Consider the following 13,646-nt stretch of genomic DNA (forward strand, 5'->3'; position numbering starts at 1 on the left):
GCTCTCCTAAATGAATGTTGTATTTTGGGGCCACAAGAGCATTGTGGGAGATTCACCGAGTGAATGGGCGGAGATATTCTCTTGAGCCGAATGCCTGTGTTTACTAAGTACTCATCTAAGTTACTCTTGTTCTCTATCCCACTTACTTCACTGTCCATCAGTATGTGTATGTACGTATCTAGTATTATAGTGCGCAAACCTAGCTAAAATGGCAGCGGAGTGCTGTGCAATGTCAAAAGCAAGCATACAGTCTAAGAGTGCTAGGAAAGGTAGCAGGTTATTGCATTGTGATCTCATTGTAATTGCATTTATATGTAGTGCTTATTACTCCTGTGGGGAAAACCTGTCTGGGGCCTCTCTTCAATAAAGGGTTAAACAACCTTCAGTTTAACCTATCCCTAGCGTTGCTGACATATAAAGCAGAATAATTCATGCCGCTTACCTTGAAACCAGTCCCATTTTCTCAAACACCCATAAAATTAAGGACAGTTTCACAGAATGGAATGCCTTTTAGTCATCCAGTGACAGATTTGATTGACAGTACAGTTATGTAACCTTCTAATATTCATAATGGTGGCTGATATTGCATAAATCTGGATGATCAGGGTGCAATATGGACCCCACCGAACCTATCAGTTGGTTTTTATAATCTCTGCTAGAACTTTTTTCTCATGTTCTCATGAGTATGGTCCATATTAATTACATTTGTCAATCAGAGTGCCCTTTGACCTGCCTGCAAGGACACATGTTGACAGACTGCTCTTCTTTTGATTTCTTGGCCAGTGCCTAAGATGCTCTCAATGTGGTGCGATGGAATTCACAACTTCGCATCATCGTCAAACTTTATGGCATGACACGGAGGCCAAGATTATGCATATCTCCTTTATTGTGCAGCTCACAGCAGCAACAATGAAGAGATCTAGAACTTCAAAACATTCTAACAGAGTATATAGTCCATGTGCACGTAGACATCTCCCTTCTTTGTTGCTGCTGCTCACAAGATAAGTACCTATATTTTATGCTTGATATATGCTTGTTTGAACATGTTTCTTTGATTGATCTGGGTGGTTTCTGACTGGTTGAATGTACTCCCCTTTCCCCTCCCCACCCTCCTCACTACATTCAATTGAATCATCTAGTTGATTTTATTTTACTATAATACTTATTTCCTTTAATATTGCTCGTTTGTTTTATAAAGACTCTTTATCTCTTTTTTCCCTTATTATGCGCTTCCGTTTTTGGCCTCTTTGACCTTCTTTCTTTTTCACCGCATTGCAGCTTTCGCTCACTCCCGATCGAGATGGAGCCTTTCTGCATCCGCCTCGTAATCTTTCCCCCTTAGCGAGCCGAACGGAGAAATCCTTATCTCCGTCTGACTCTCTTCATTCATTTCACCATTAATTCCCTACCTTTCCCTGGCCGAGGAAAGCTCTCTTCACGCCGGACCGGCATCTTTCAAGACGCCGGTCCCGCGCTATGAGACGCACTGTTTCGTCTCTATGGTAACCCTGCGGCATCAGCCGAAGATCGTCGGGCTGCGCGGGGTTACCACGGAGGCGAGACTCGAGATCTCCGCTAGAGGTCCCCTTTCAAAAATAAAAGTCCTGCCTTCATAAATTTGGGGATTTTAACCATTTAAAGACGAGACTCTTTATGGTTTCACTTTCTTACCGTTTTTTCAGCTAAGCCATAATTCTCCTGGCTGTTTACCATCACGGACTGCACTACAAATAAAAAAAAAAAAAAGAGAACAAAGGTAAAATGGCTTATGGAAATAGTAAAAAGGACACTCATAATAATCACTGATCACCCCATTTAAAGTAAAAAGCCTTAGCAAACAATTACATCCATTTTGTTTAATAGAAGTTACCATAACAACTCAGCAGCCATTTTCTATACTTGACATTCCTACCTTGGCAGTTGGTACTTCACTATGCCTCTGACAGTTTACTGTACCTCAACCTTAGTTATGTCTTCAGATCCTTCATCTGCCTCTGTGGAGGATAAATTGGAAGGACTCATTAACAAGGCCTTAGATAGGGTAATGGGGTCACTGGACGACACCATTAATAAAAAACTTGAAAACCTTGCCAAAAAAGGCTTGCTATCCACAAGACCTTTGGAGGACCCCACCAAGTATGCAACGGCGCAAAGAAAAAGACAAATCAACGACAACCCTCCTAAAGGAACAAAAAAGCCCAGGAGCTCCAATCCTACCCTTTTGACCCCACGATATGGCGGTGACAATGACAGTGCCTCGGGCAGAATGGATGGGCAGTTCAGAGGCCCGACCCTTCCTATCTCTATTGATAGTGACGATGGACAAGGGGATGAGATTGACCTCTCCTACTCGTCTGACTTTAATTCTGAAGAGGAATGTGAAATCACGGATACTTCAGGTGAGGCATCAGGGGCCTCGGGGTCTAAAATGAGAATACTTGACCCCTTTGGGGAATATATGTTCGACCCACTCCTCATTAAACACCCCCTCTCTCCAAAATGTGTCCCCTCATCATATTGAGGAATACCTCTCCTTCTGGCTCCGTAAAGAAATACCTAAAGAAGTCAGATCTCGTCTTAGATCTGAATGTCCCCGCCCCTCCCTGCCCGATAAGATAGCTATGACCCCCGACTTGGATAGCAAAGTGGTGGCATTCATTGCCAAAACCGGAAAAGACCCTAGAAAAGGACTTGATAAGGGCCTTAAGTCCTGCCAGGATAGGCTCCTGGATATTATGGGTCCACTGACTAAAATGTTTGAGCTAGCCGAAGGAGCTTATCTTAACAACTCTCCTATAGACCCAAAGGAGCTGCGCCAATGGGCGCAAAGGGCAATTTGCCTTCTAGGCAATGCAAACACCGCGCTCTCCAACGAGAGACGAAAGAGTGCGCTCTTAAAAATAGATCCCAAACTAGTCGAACTGGCTAGCAAAGAATGGGGAGCATCCTCCCAGGGCCTTCTCTTCGAAGAAGAATTTATCAAGGAGATGGCCAAGTATGTAGGAGTTTTCAACTCCATTCAAAAGTCTCAGAAAGATATCAAAAAAGTCTTTAACAGCAGAGTTTTTGCCAGGGCCGGGAGGATGCGGGGTCGGTTCCCCGGCCGTGGACATTTTTCCTCAATCTGGCTTTGGAGCTCAGTCAACCTTTTTTCCCCAAAGGCAGAGATTCCGCACAAGAGGCTTCAGGGTCAAAAGAAAGCAAAGAGACTTTTCTACAGGTAAGACCAACCAAATACCTTTTAGATACCCCTATAAAGGTGGGAGGGAGACTAGCCCTTTTTTGTGGGCACTGGAACATGGTGAGTCAGGACCCATGGATACTAGGCACCGTCAAAGGCTACAAGATAGAATTCATAGGCTTACCTATTCAGAAGAGACTTCCTTGGGAGATTCGATTCTCAAAAAGAGACTCCGCCTTGGTAACTCAGGAAGTAAAAGACCTGTTTGGAAAAGGTGCAATCTGGAAGGGACAAGAGATTGGCTTTGTCAGCAATGTCTTTCTAGTAGAAAAGAAGGACAAAAAGATGAGACCCGTCATAAATCTAAAAGACCTAAACCTATGGGTGGTTTACCGCCATTTAAAAATGGAAGGAATCCACCTTCTCAGAGATGTCTTAAGGAAAAGGGATTGCATTACTCGACTAGATCTCAAGGATGCTTATCTGACCATCCCTATCTGGCGCCCACATCAGAAATTTCTCCAATTCTTTTGGGAGGGCAAACTATGGTAGTTTTGCAGCCTCCACTTCGGCCTTTCATCAGCCCCTTGGTGCTTCTCCAAGGTCCTCCGTCCAGTAGCAGGCTGGCTGAGAAGCAAGGGAAAAAGATTAATTCTATATCTAGACAACATTTTAATAATGGCTCAGTCCAAGTAGGTTGCTTCCCAACACACAAACCTTGCTATAAAACTCCTAGAACATCTAGGTTTCGTTATCAACATAAAAAAATCCTTAACAACTCCAAGCCAAGACACACAATTCCTGGGTTTTACAGTGAATACAGTCCAAGCAGATTTGAAATTACCAGGGGAAAAACTCAGAAAACTCAGGAAGGAATTAAGGAGAATTCTAAAGATTCATTCTTTTCCTCTAAGGACTGTAGCAAGGATACTGGGACTGCTGTCCTCAACTATCCAAGCCATTTATCCGGGTCCCCTATACTATTGGGCACTTCAGAGACTAAAAGCCAAAGCCCTCAGGAAGAATCCATCCTATTCTCAGATAGTTTTCCTGGACCCAGACTCCAGGAAAGAAATACTCTGGTGGTTGAGAAATGCAGAGGCCTAGAACGGCAGAGCAATCTTCGGGGAGGAACCGGACTTAGTAATAGACTCAGATGCGAGCCTAGAAGGATGGGGTGCCACATGTGGCAAATCTTCAACAGGGGGACTTTGGACGCCCGAGACAAGGAACTATACATCAACTGCCTAGAACTACTGGCAGGATCCTTTGTAATCCAGAGCTTTACTAAGGGTTTGATGAAGTGTTTAGTCATGCTTCGCATGGACAACGTATCTGCTGTGAGAAACGTGAACAATATGGGAGGCCCTCATTCCAAAGGACTCTCGGACCTAGCCAAGAATTTCTGGGCGTACTGCCTCAACAAGGACATCGCAGTCATTGCCGAACATATTCCGGGATTGAACAATGGGGTAGCAGACTGGTTCTCCAGGAGTTTCAAAGATTTGAGCAACTGGAAACTGAACAGGGAAATTTTTTCTAACCATCCAGTCTCTTTGGGGATACTTTGGAATAGACTTGTTTGCAGACAGAGTCAACACTCAACTCCCAAAGTTCTTCAGCTGGAGGCCGGACCCTTTGGCCTCGGGGATAAACGCGTTCTTTCAGAACTGGCTTGGTTTAAGACCGTATGCTTTCCCGCCTTTTGCCATGCTTCCACGTCTTCTTCTACAAGTTCGGAGAAACAAGGAAATAGTGGTAGTAATAACCCCCCTCTGGAGATCTCGGGCATGGTTCCCCATCCTGTTGGAGATGAGTGTGGACTTTCCAGTTCTCATACCTACCTTCGAGGAAATAATCACAGATCCTCAGGGAGAGCGTCACCCCCTTGTTCTTCAGGGCCTCCTGTCATTGATGGCATGGAGGATTTCAAGGAGACAGTGGCAGCTCCCAGGACTTTCGGAGAGCGCTTTCAGACTCATGTCTGAGTCCTGGGCACCTGGAACAAGGAAAGTGTATAGATTGGCTTGGCGTAAGTGGGTTTGTTGGTGCCTTCGACGGAATTACGATCCCATTTCAACTGATGTAGTTCAAGTTCTCAACTTTTTGGCTGAAATCTTTGCTTCAGGCCTGGCTTATCGAACCGTTAATGTCTATAGATCGGCCATCGCAGCAGGACACTGCTTGGTAGATGGTACCTCAGTAGGCCAGAACTTATTAACTAAAAAGCTTATGAGAAGTATGCGTGTTTTAAATCCACCTTTGCCCAAATATTCTGCACTATGGGACGTAAGGGATGTCCTTAGAATAATTACCGATTGGGGTGAGAACTCCACTCTCTCACTAAAGAAACTCTTCTATAAACGGACTATTTTGCTGTGTCTTGTCTCCTTCAGCCGTACGTCGGATGTTAAAGCCTTAGATATCTCTAGCAGGGCTTATAAACCCGAGGGAGTCTGTTTTTCCTTAAAAGACGAACTATGTCAACTTCTGTTTTCTACGCCTTTTTTCCTCTGGACGAAAGTTAGTGTGTAGTGAAGTGCTTGTTGAAGTACGAAAAGAGAACCTTTAAGGTTAAGGGGTCATGTTGATCAATTACTAATATCTCACAGGTTTCCCCATAGAGCAGTTTCCTCCCCCACCTTAGCTAGATAGGTTAAGGATGTTATGAAAGGAGCTGGAATTGATATTTCAGTTTTTGGTGCTCATTCTCTTAGAGGGGCCTCGGCTTCCAAAGCCTTTATTCTGGGTGGTGGCCTTCAAGATATCCTTAAGGCTGCGGATTGGTCAAATGAATGCATTTTCAAAAGATGTTATTTTAAACCTTTATCAAATGTTATTGATAATGTTTTGAACACACTTTAAACTTGCATAATCTTGGCCTCCGTATCATGCCATAAAGTTTAGATTTTTCACAGCCTGCTGGGCGGAAAATCTGGATTTTATTAAGGACACGGAGGCTAATATTATCCCTCCTCTGATATATCACACACTTGCCGAGGCACACTTAGTAATATTCCAAGCCAATGAGGCTGTCTTCCACCGTTTGTTCACGCAAAGCAATTGAAGTTCACGGGTTGTTTTCAAAATTTTCTTTTTATTGTTCTTTATTTTTCTCTTAGAAACAAAATATATGTACAGGCAGCCGGCACGTGTTTCGTCCCATGGAGTTTCTTGTGCAGCCAGTTCGGATCTCTTTCGGATTATGAACAAACACTGGCATATACTTAAAATGGATGCCATTTTAAATAAAATAATCACAGACAAACCGAACATCATACATAGCAGGGGCAAAACACTTAAACAGACGTTGTGCCATAGCTATTTAAGACCTAATCCTACTAGTACCTGGATGCCCACACCACCAATTGGATTTCATAGATGCGGATGATGTAGTGTCTGTCATTTAGCAAAAAATAAATTAACTACATTTGGATATAACACACACACAACCTATAAAATCAATGAATTTTTCACTTGTAATTCAAAGCATGTGGTATATTGTATTGAGTGTTGCTGTGGTATGATTTATGTAGGCAGCACCATACGTCCCTTAAAAGAACGTATTCAAGAACACGTTTGAGCTATAAGAAATAAAAATCTAGAATATCCACTAGCTGTACATTACAATTATCTGCACATGACAGAAGGCAAAATAAATATTGCCTTTCATGGAATTGAGAGATTAAATATTTCCAGCAGAGGTGGAAATAAAACTCTACACCTCAGACAATGGAAAGTAAATGGTTGATCAATTTAAGGACAGTGGACATGGGGCTTAATTTAGATAGGGAACTCCATACTTTTCTAAAGGTTGGGGAAAAAAGGTTCCATGGTATTGTACATTTACAAGATACTGTTGTACAATAAAGTTTGATGTAACATAGTCCAGCTTACTGTAAAATAGCGAAGCAGTGATTTGAAATCACATGGATGGGCATTGATCAAAGAAGGAGTTTTCTTCTTTTGTTCTTTCATATATGGAATTTTAGAATGCTGTGTAAATAATGGAACTCATTTGGTTTTAAAACATTGAAGCTGTTACAAAGATATAGGAACTTACTCACGGTGTATGGGCTGTTTTTTTTTTTTTTTCTTCTTCTTTTTGACTCTATCTCTCTTTTCATTACTAGGATAACTCCATGAGGATAATATTTTAGTGTCCTTAATAAATTCATTAGAAAGTAATGGGGTATCAATACATGATTCCCATTTGAAATACAATGATGACCTAATATGGGCTTTAGTGAATAAATAGAACCTTTATTGTAGAAAATGATGTGTTGTCAAAAAAAAAAATAATAATAATATTTTTTTTAGATAGTTTGAAAATGGTAGTGCTACCTATTATGGTGCTGAAACGTACATATTGGGGTATCTCGTATTTGCCCTATGTGAGGAGTTTCTCAGATTATTTGAATTGCTAGTACAAAAGTCGAGTGCTTGATATATTGAAAATGTCCCCCGCATGCACGATTCACCATTTAAATATAGCGCTTAAGGATTGAGGATACTTTTTCTTCAAGTCCGTTTTTCATGTTCATTACGCGAGCAGAGAATTAAAATACGAGCCGGGCTAAAGAACAAACTCTAACTTTTGGAGGAGTAGCAATAAATAGACTGATCTTATGTCTTTTAAAGCTGCCCTTAAACAATACCACCACAACATTAAATTGGAAAAAGCTACTTTCTACTCCAACCAAATTGAGCTAGCAGGAAACGACCAAAAAATAATATTGGGTATTGTTAAGACATTTACGAAACCTAAGATATTGGTACAAGAAATGATACCATCACAAGCTCTATGTGATAAAATTTCAAAATATTTTGAAGAAAAAATTATGGACCTGAGGGAAGACTTCCCAGCGACCACCCTTTCAATGAATGAGTCTATACTCTTAGGGACTACCGGAGCTTTTTCCAGCTTTCAAGAAGTCCGCTTGGAACAATCAAAACAGGTTATTCTTACCTGTAAATCGGGCTCCCGTTTGATCCATGTCCTCCCAAAGTCTTTCAGGCACTTGTAGATATCATTAATCCAGTCATCAATAAAATAATTAATTCATCATTTGAGTCCGCTGGTGTCCCTGACATCTGGAAAATCGCAGCAGTAAAACCTCTTCAAAAAAAGAAAGTTGCAGACCCTAGTACACTTTCCAACCTTCGACCAATTTCATTGCTGCCCTGGCTGAGTAAGCTGGCTGAAAAATTGGCGAATAAACAATTGAATGAGTTTTTACTGAAAGAAAACATCCTCCACCCTAAACAATCTGGTTTCAGACCTGGCCATTCGACAGAATCGGAGCTGCTCCATACATCAGAAACGTTAAAATTAGCTTTAGATCAAGGTAGGGACGCAGTACTGGTTCTGTTGGATCTATCTGCCGCGTTTTACACTATTTCTCACGCTGTCTTGTTGGATAGATTGGCTATTAATGGCATTACCAACAAGGCATTAGCATGGTTTACGTCTTTCTTAGAAAATAGACATAGCATTGTCACCCTTGGCCATTATAAGTCGGCATAAAAACTGAGTCTGTCAGGGGTCCCTCAGGGTTCCTCTCTGAGCCCAACACTTTTCAATCTATATATGACCCCATTACTCACTTTGATCGACTCCTTTGAGGTTGAGGCTATTACATATGCAGATGATACACAGATCATCCTCACCTTAGATAAAAATTCCACCAGATCCGAGGAAAAATACTATCACTACCTAATGGCAGTTATGGATTGGATGAAGGTGAATCATCTGAAATGTAATAGCCAAAAAATCGAGATTATGCTGTTTGGAAAAACTAATCTTTTTTCGCCCAGTCAGTGGTGGCCTGAAAATATGGTCCCTCCACCGAACACCGCAGACACAGCTCGGAACTTAGGAATTTTATTCGATCATTCCTTATCATTTCACAGTCAAGCATTAGCAGTGGCAGGCATGTGTTTTTATACTATAAAAACTTTGAGAAATTTCTTGGACCTATGGCCTCTTCATGCTAGGAAATTGGTTGCGGTGGCGCTAGTACTCTCACGCCTGGACTACTGTAACACCCAGTGTGCGGGGGCAAATAAATCCATTATAAAAAAGTTACAAGTGGTCCAGAAAACAGCAGCCAGGCTGGTGCTTAGGCTTCCTAGGGGAGCCTCTTCTTCCACAGGACTTCTTCTACACTGGCTGCCCTTACATAAAAGAATTCTGTTTAAAATCTTAACTATCATCTATAAAACCACTAAAACATTAGGGCCAGCATATTTTAAGACTAGAATCCAGCCATATACCACACAGCGTCCTCTTCGTTCATCATCTGGACATTATCTGACAGTTCCCCGTTATCGACTGATAACAAAAGGGGAAAAAACCTTAGCTGTTCTGGGTACTAAAGCCTGGAACAGCTTGCCGTTTCAGTTGAGACTAGCTCAATCAGAATGTCTTTTCAGAAAGCTATTAAAAACGTGGATTTTTTCCATCACTGATAGTACCGTGTTCTCTCTGCTATCAGGATAATCACAGGGACTCACAGTTTATCTGTCTCCTTATCTCTTCCGTTACTGCTCTGTCTTCTGCTTATGGTCTGATAGCGCCAAGATGCTCCTTGGAGTGGACGTAGCGCTTTATAAACAAATTCATTCATTCATTCATTCAACTCTTCGCCAGATTTGAGACAAAGGAATCTGGAAAGGTATGGGACACAACTAGGTGTGCACTATTTGAGCCTTGTCTATTGTCATCTAGCCCTCAGGGGTACCGCGATATGGCGGGCAGGTTATTTTGTGTATTTGTGAAATTTTTGCGAGTTTCACCGTTTTCTTACCTTATTGCCTTATGGTGATTTGCTTTTAAACTACATTTCCCAGACATCGAGGCTCTATGTAAATTTGGCTGACCATACCTGGAGTTGCCATTGGAATTATGGTGTAAACTTGAAATCCGGGAAATTTATAATAATATAAAGCCCTTTGCCCGCGCTTTCATTGCTCGCGGTTTCACTGCTCCATTTCCCATGTGCGCTATTGCAAGCAGCTGTTGAATTTATAATCTGCTTTTTCATTTAAAAATGTCGTTTAATCTATATGGTGGCACTATCACTGGAAGAATACCAGTAACATACATTTTAAATATTTATATGTTTATTATGACCTGGTCAAATGGATAACTGAAACGAAAATTGCACGATGAGTGCTTTCCAGGACTAGTGATTTAACGTGGGACACTTACTTTTCAACTGGTCTTTTATTTATTTCACCAACTATGGAATAACTATTGGACACATCGACTTATATTAGGTGAGATGGAATAGTCATAGGCAATATTCCTTTTGCATGAAGCTTTTGGTGGTAGGTTCTTCTTATAAGTACACTAGATACTTGGTCCTTGGTGATGGTGGCTATGTTGTGACTCTAAATACGTGGAATTTGATTGTCATAAAAGTGTTTATTTCTGGTAGTATATTTAATATTGTAAATGCCAAAGAGGATGGTTTTTGTTGATAAATGCAACATCTAAATTGGTTTGATGTTTAGTTTCAGTTTGTGGATATACATAGAATTAGTCAATGTGAGCTTATTGAGATTGTCAAAGACTCACGCTTTGTTTTTAATGGATTTTAATTGTATGTCTATGTGTTGTTTGCAGCCTTGAGAAAGTCCATGGGACGAAACACGTTTCGGCTGCCTGTACATATGTTTTGTTTCTAAGAGAAAAATAAAGAACCATAAAAAGACCATTTTGAAACAACCTGTGAACTTCGATTGCTTTGTGTGAACAAACGGTGGAAGCCAGCCTCATTGGCTTGGAATATTACTAAGTGTGCCTCGGCAAGTGTGTGATATATCTGTGGACTCTAAGGCGGACTTTGTCTCATTGGTGTTTGTTTTGTCTTCCAAAGGCAGAGGAGGACATTTTGCCTGAAGAGCACCTAAACACATTGAGTGACTGCAAATTTTTGCTTCGAAAATACAAAACAATGGATGTGCATGTTAACCTCTTCAGCGCTGCGCGGATTCCCGCGCAGTGCTGAAAGATCTGAGCGCGGGCGGGGCCATGACGGAACGGTTCCGTCATAAGCACAGCCCAACCGGCGTGCATGACGGAACCGTTCCGTCATCGGCATCGAAGAGGTTAAATCTGGCAGCTTCTGCTTGGGTTCTTTTTGTGTAAAAATGATCCCTCCTCTACTGATCCCACCCTGGGAATATAATTTATTTTTGTTCTCTTGTCTTTCAGATTAGTTATTTCAAGAGATCTTTCGGATGTCTTCAGTAAAGTTTTTCAAAGAATTTCTAAAGTTATCTTGTTCGCTGCACAAAGAAGGGAGATGTCTACATGCACATGGACTATATACTCTGTTAGAATGTTTTGAAGTTCTAGATCTCTTCATTGTTGCTGCTGTGAGCTGCGCAATAAAGGAGATTTGCATAATCTTAGCCTCCGTGTCCTTATTAAAATCCAGATTTTCTGCACAGCAGGCTGTGAAAAATCAAAATTCTCCTTTATATTCCAGACAGTGGATAAATCTGGCTTTTGTAACATCACCTGAAGATTCAGGACCACTTTATAAAACCACTAGATACTGCACAATATATTGCCTTTATAAAAAAAAGCCTTAACACTTTTAAGGAGTTTCTTTAACTTCTATTGCATAACTGCTCGCTTACTTAAAACTTACCCAAAAAAATATATTATCAATCACACAGGCGAAACCTAATGCATTTGGATGATTTAGGAAAGGTGCACCACCAAGTTTTCTTTTCCCAAAAGATATGCTAAATGGACAAGTGTTCCTTTATGTTTTGCATTCTCCTTTATTCCAATTGTAGCAAAAAACAGGCTCCAGCCAACGCTTTTTGTTCAATTCAGATTAAACTTCATCAGGGCTTAAATGTACAAGTGGTCAATAATCCAATTGTGGGGTAGCGAGAATGAAAAGGTAAGTACGAGCACACAAAAATGGCATTATTTCCCCAGAGTTCCATGTGTAAGAACCATCATTGCTACACTCCAAATGAAAGGAGTTCCATGGTAGGGCTCAAATGTATGGGCCCTATAGTCATGCCTTACCCTGTGTATGTGGCGTCTTGTGTCCGTACCAGGTCATGGAACCTAATGCATTTACCATTGCTTGTTTTGCGTGTGTGGCAAATTGCGAAATCCTGGAGGGTCTGTTATTTTTCCAAATGCACAGCAAAAATGAGGAACCTACTGTTTTCTGTGTGACCTTGTTTGGACAACTCCTAAAGAAAGAGATATAAAAGATGAGGAATGGGGCAAAACTCTACATGGAGTTAACCTTGAGGAAAGGAAAATGTTACAACAATTAAAGATAAAAGACTGAAAGTATTTGGAGGTGTTTCCAACTCTGCTTTCAATCCACTCGCTGGCCTTTTCAACCTCAACAAAAGCAGTAACCTTAAGGGCAAGGCACTCTTACCAGAGGAGGTTGTAGAGATCAAAGTCACCCTTGATGAAAACCTCCTCCTTCTAGGGGATGGTATTCCTCTGATAGACAGTGACTACCTCTACCCTCCTCTTTCACTTTGCCAGTTCAGTGGACGAAGTGGAATCTTTGCGTCTAACAGAGGATACTTTAATTACGAAATCTTAATGGGTACTAAATATTGATCTTGTGAACACTTTATAAGAAGGCCATTACACCACGAGTTCCTCCAATATCACTATTAAAGCATCCATTACCATCCTCATGAATGAAACGTCGATGATGGAAACATGCGATAAAGCCAGCACCATCGCATGAGAAAGACGAACGAGGTAACTCCTGGTAGTTACTGGTTTAGTAAAAAGGCCCAGGAAAGGAATACAGACCGATATTAGACCTACAGTACATTTATCAAGAAAGACATTCTCAATGACCACCTTGCATCAGATTTGTTCTCATCTGTGGTGCAAGAAACGGGGATGTATGCAATAAATCTGCAAGATCTGTATTTTCAAATTCATGTGACAAAGCACCACAGACGATTTCTCTGAATTGTAGGGAAAAATTATTATAAATACACGCTCCTGCTCTACAGTCCTCAAGGGTGCTCCTCGCACATTCTTAAAATGTATGGCAGTAGTAGCAACCCACCTGCAAAGAAAATAAATGTTCATCTATCCTTATGTGGACAACTAGCTGCTAGAAGCTCACAGTCAGGCAAAGCAGGATTTCTAACAACTTTGGAGCTCCTGCTCAAGCTGGGTCTTCATATCCACTATTACAAATCGTTCACAACACTGGTCAACAACTATCATATTTTTGGGAAACGTTGGGCACCGAACAAAAAGTGTGTTTACTTCAGAGGAGAGAGTATCCATTATCAGAGACTACATAAATCTCCTAGAGAAAACCTCCAACCCAACAGCCAGACAGATTTCCCCCCTTTTAAACTCTACAGCATCATTTATTTACATTATCCTGGATGCAAGGTTGCAGATGAGACCCCTGAAGCAGGGCCAACCGGACCAATGGTG

The 13,646-nt window shown here is 41.2% G+C and overlaps 1 protein-coding gene across 4 annotated transcripts in view; it reads left to right on the top strand.

Moving 5' to 3' along the window:
- TBC1D23 (TBC1 domain family member 23) overlaps positions 1-13,646 on the top strand; it is a 558,574-nt gene that overhangs the window by 83,433 nt on the left and 461,495 nt on the right. The window lies entirely within an intron of this gene.

Source organism: Triturus cristatus, chromosome 8 (genome assembly GCF_964204655.1).
Source record: "Triturus cristatus chromosome 8, aTriCri1.1, whole genome shotgun sequence".
NCBI classification, from domain to species: domain Eukaryota; kingdom Metazoa; phylum Chordata; class Amphibia; order Caudata; family Salamandridae; genus Triturus; species Triturus cristatus.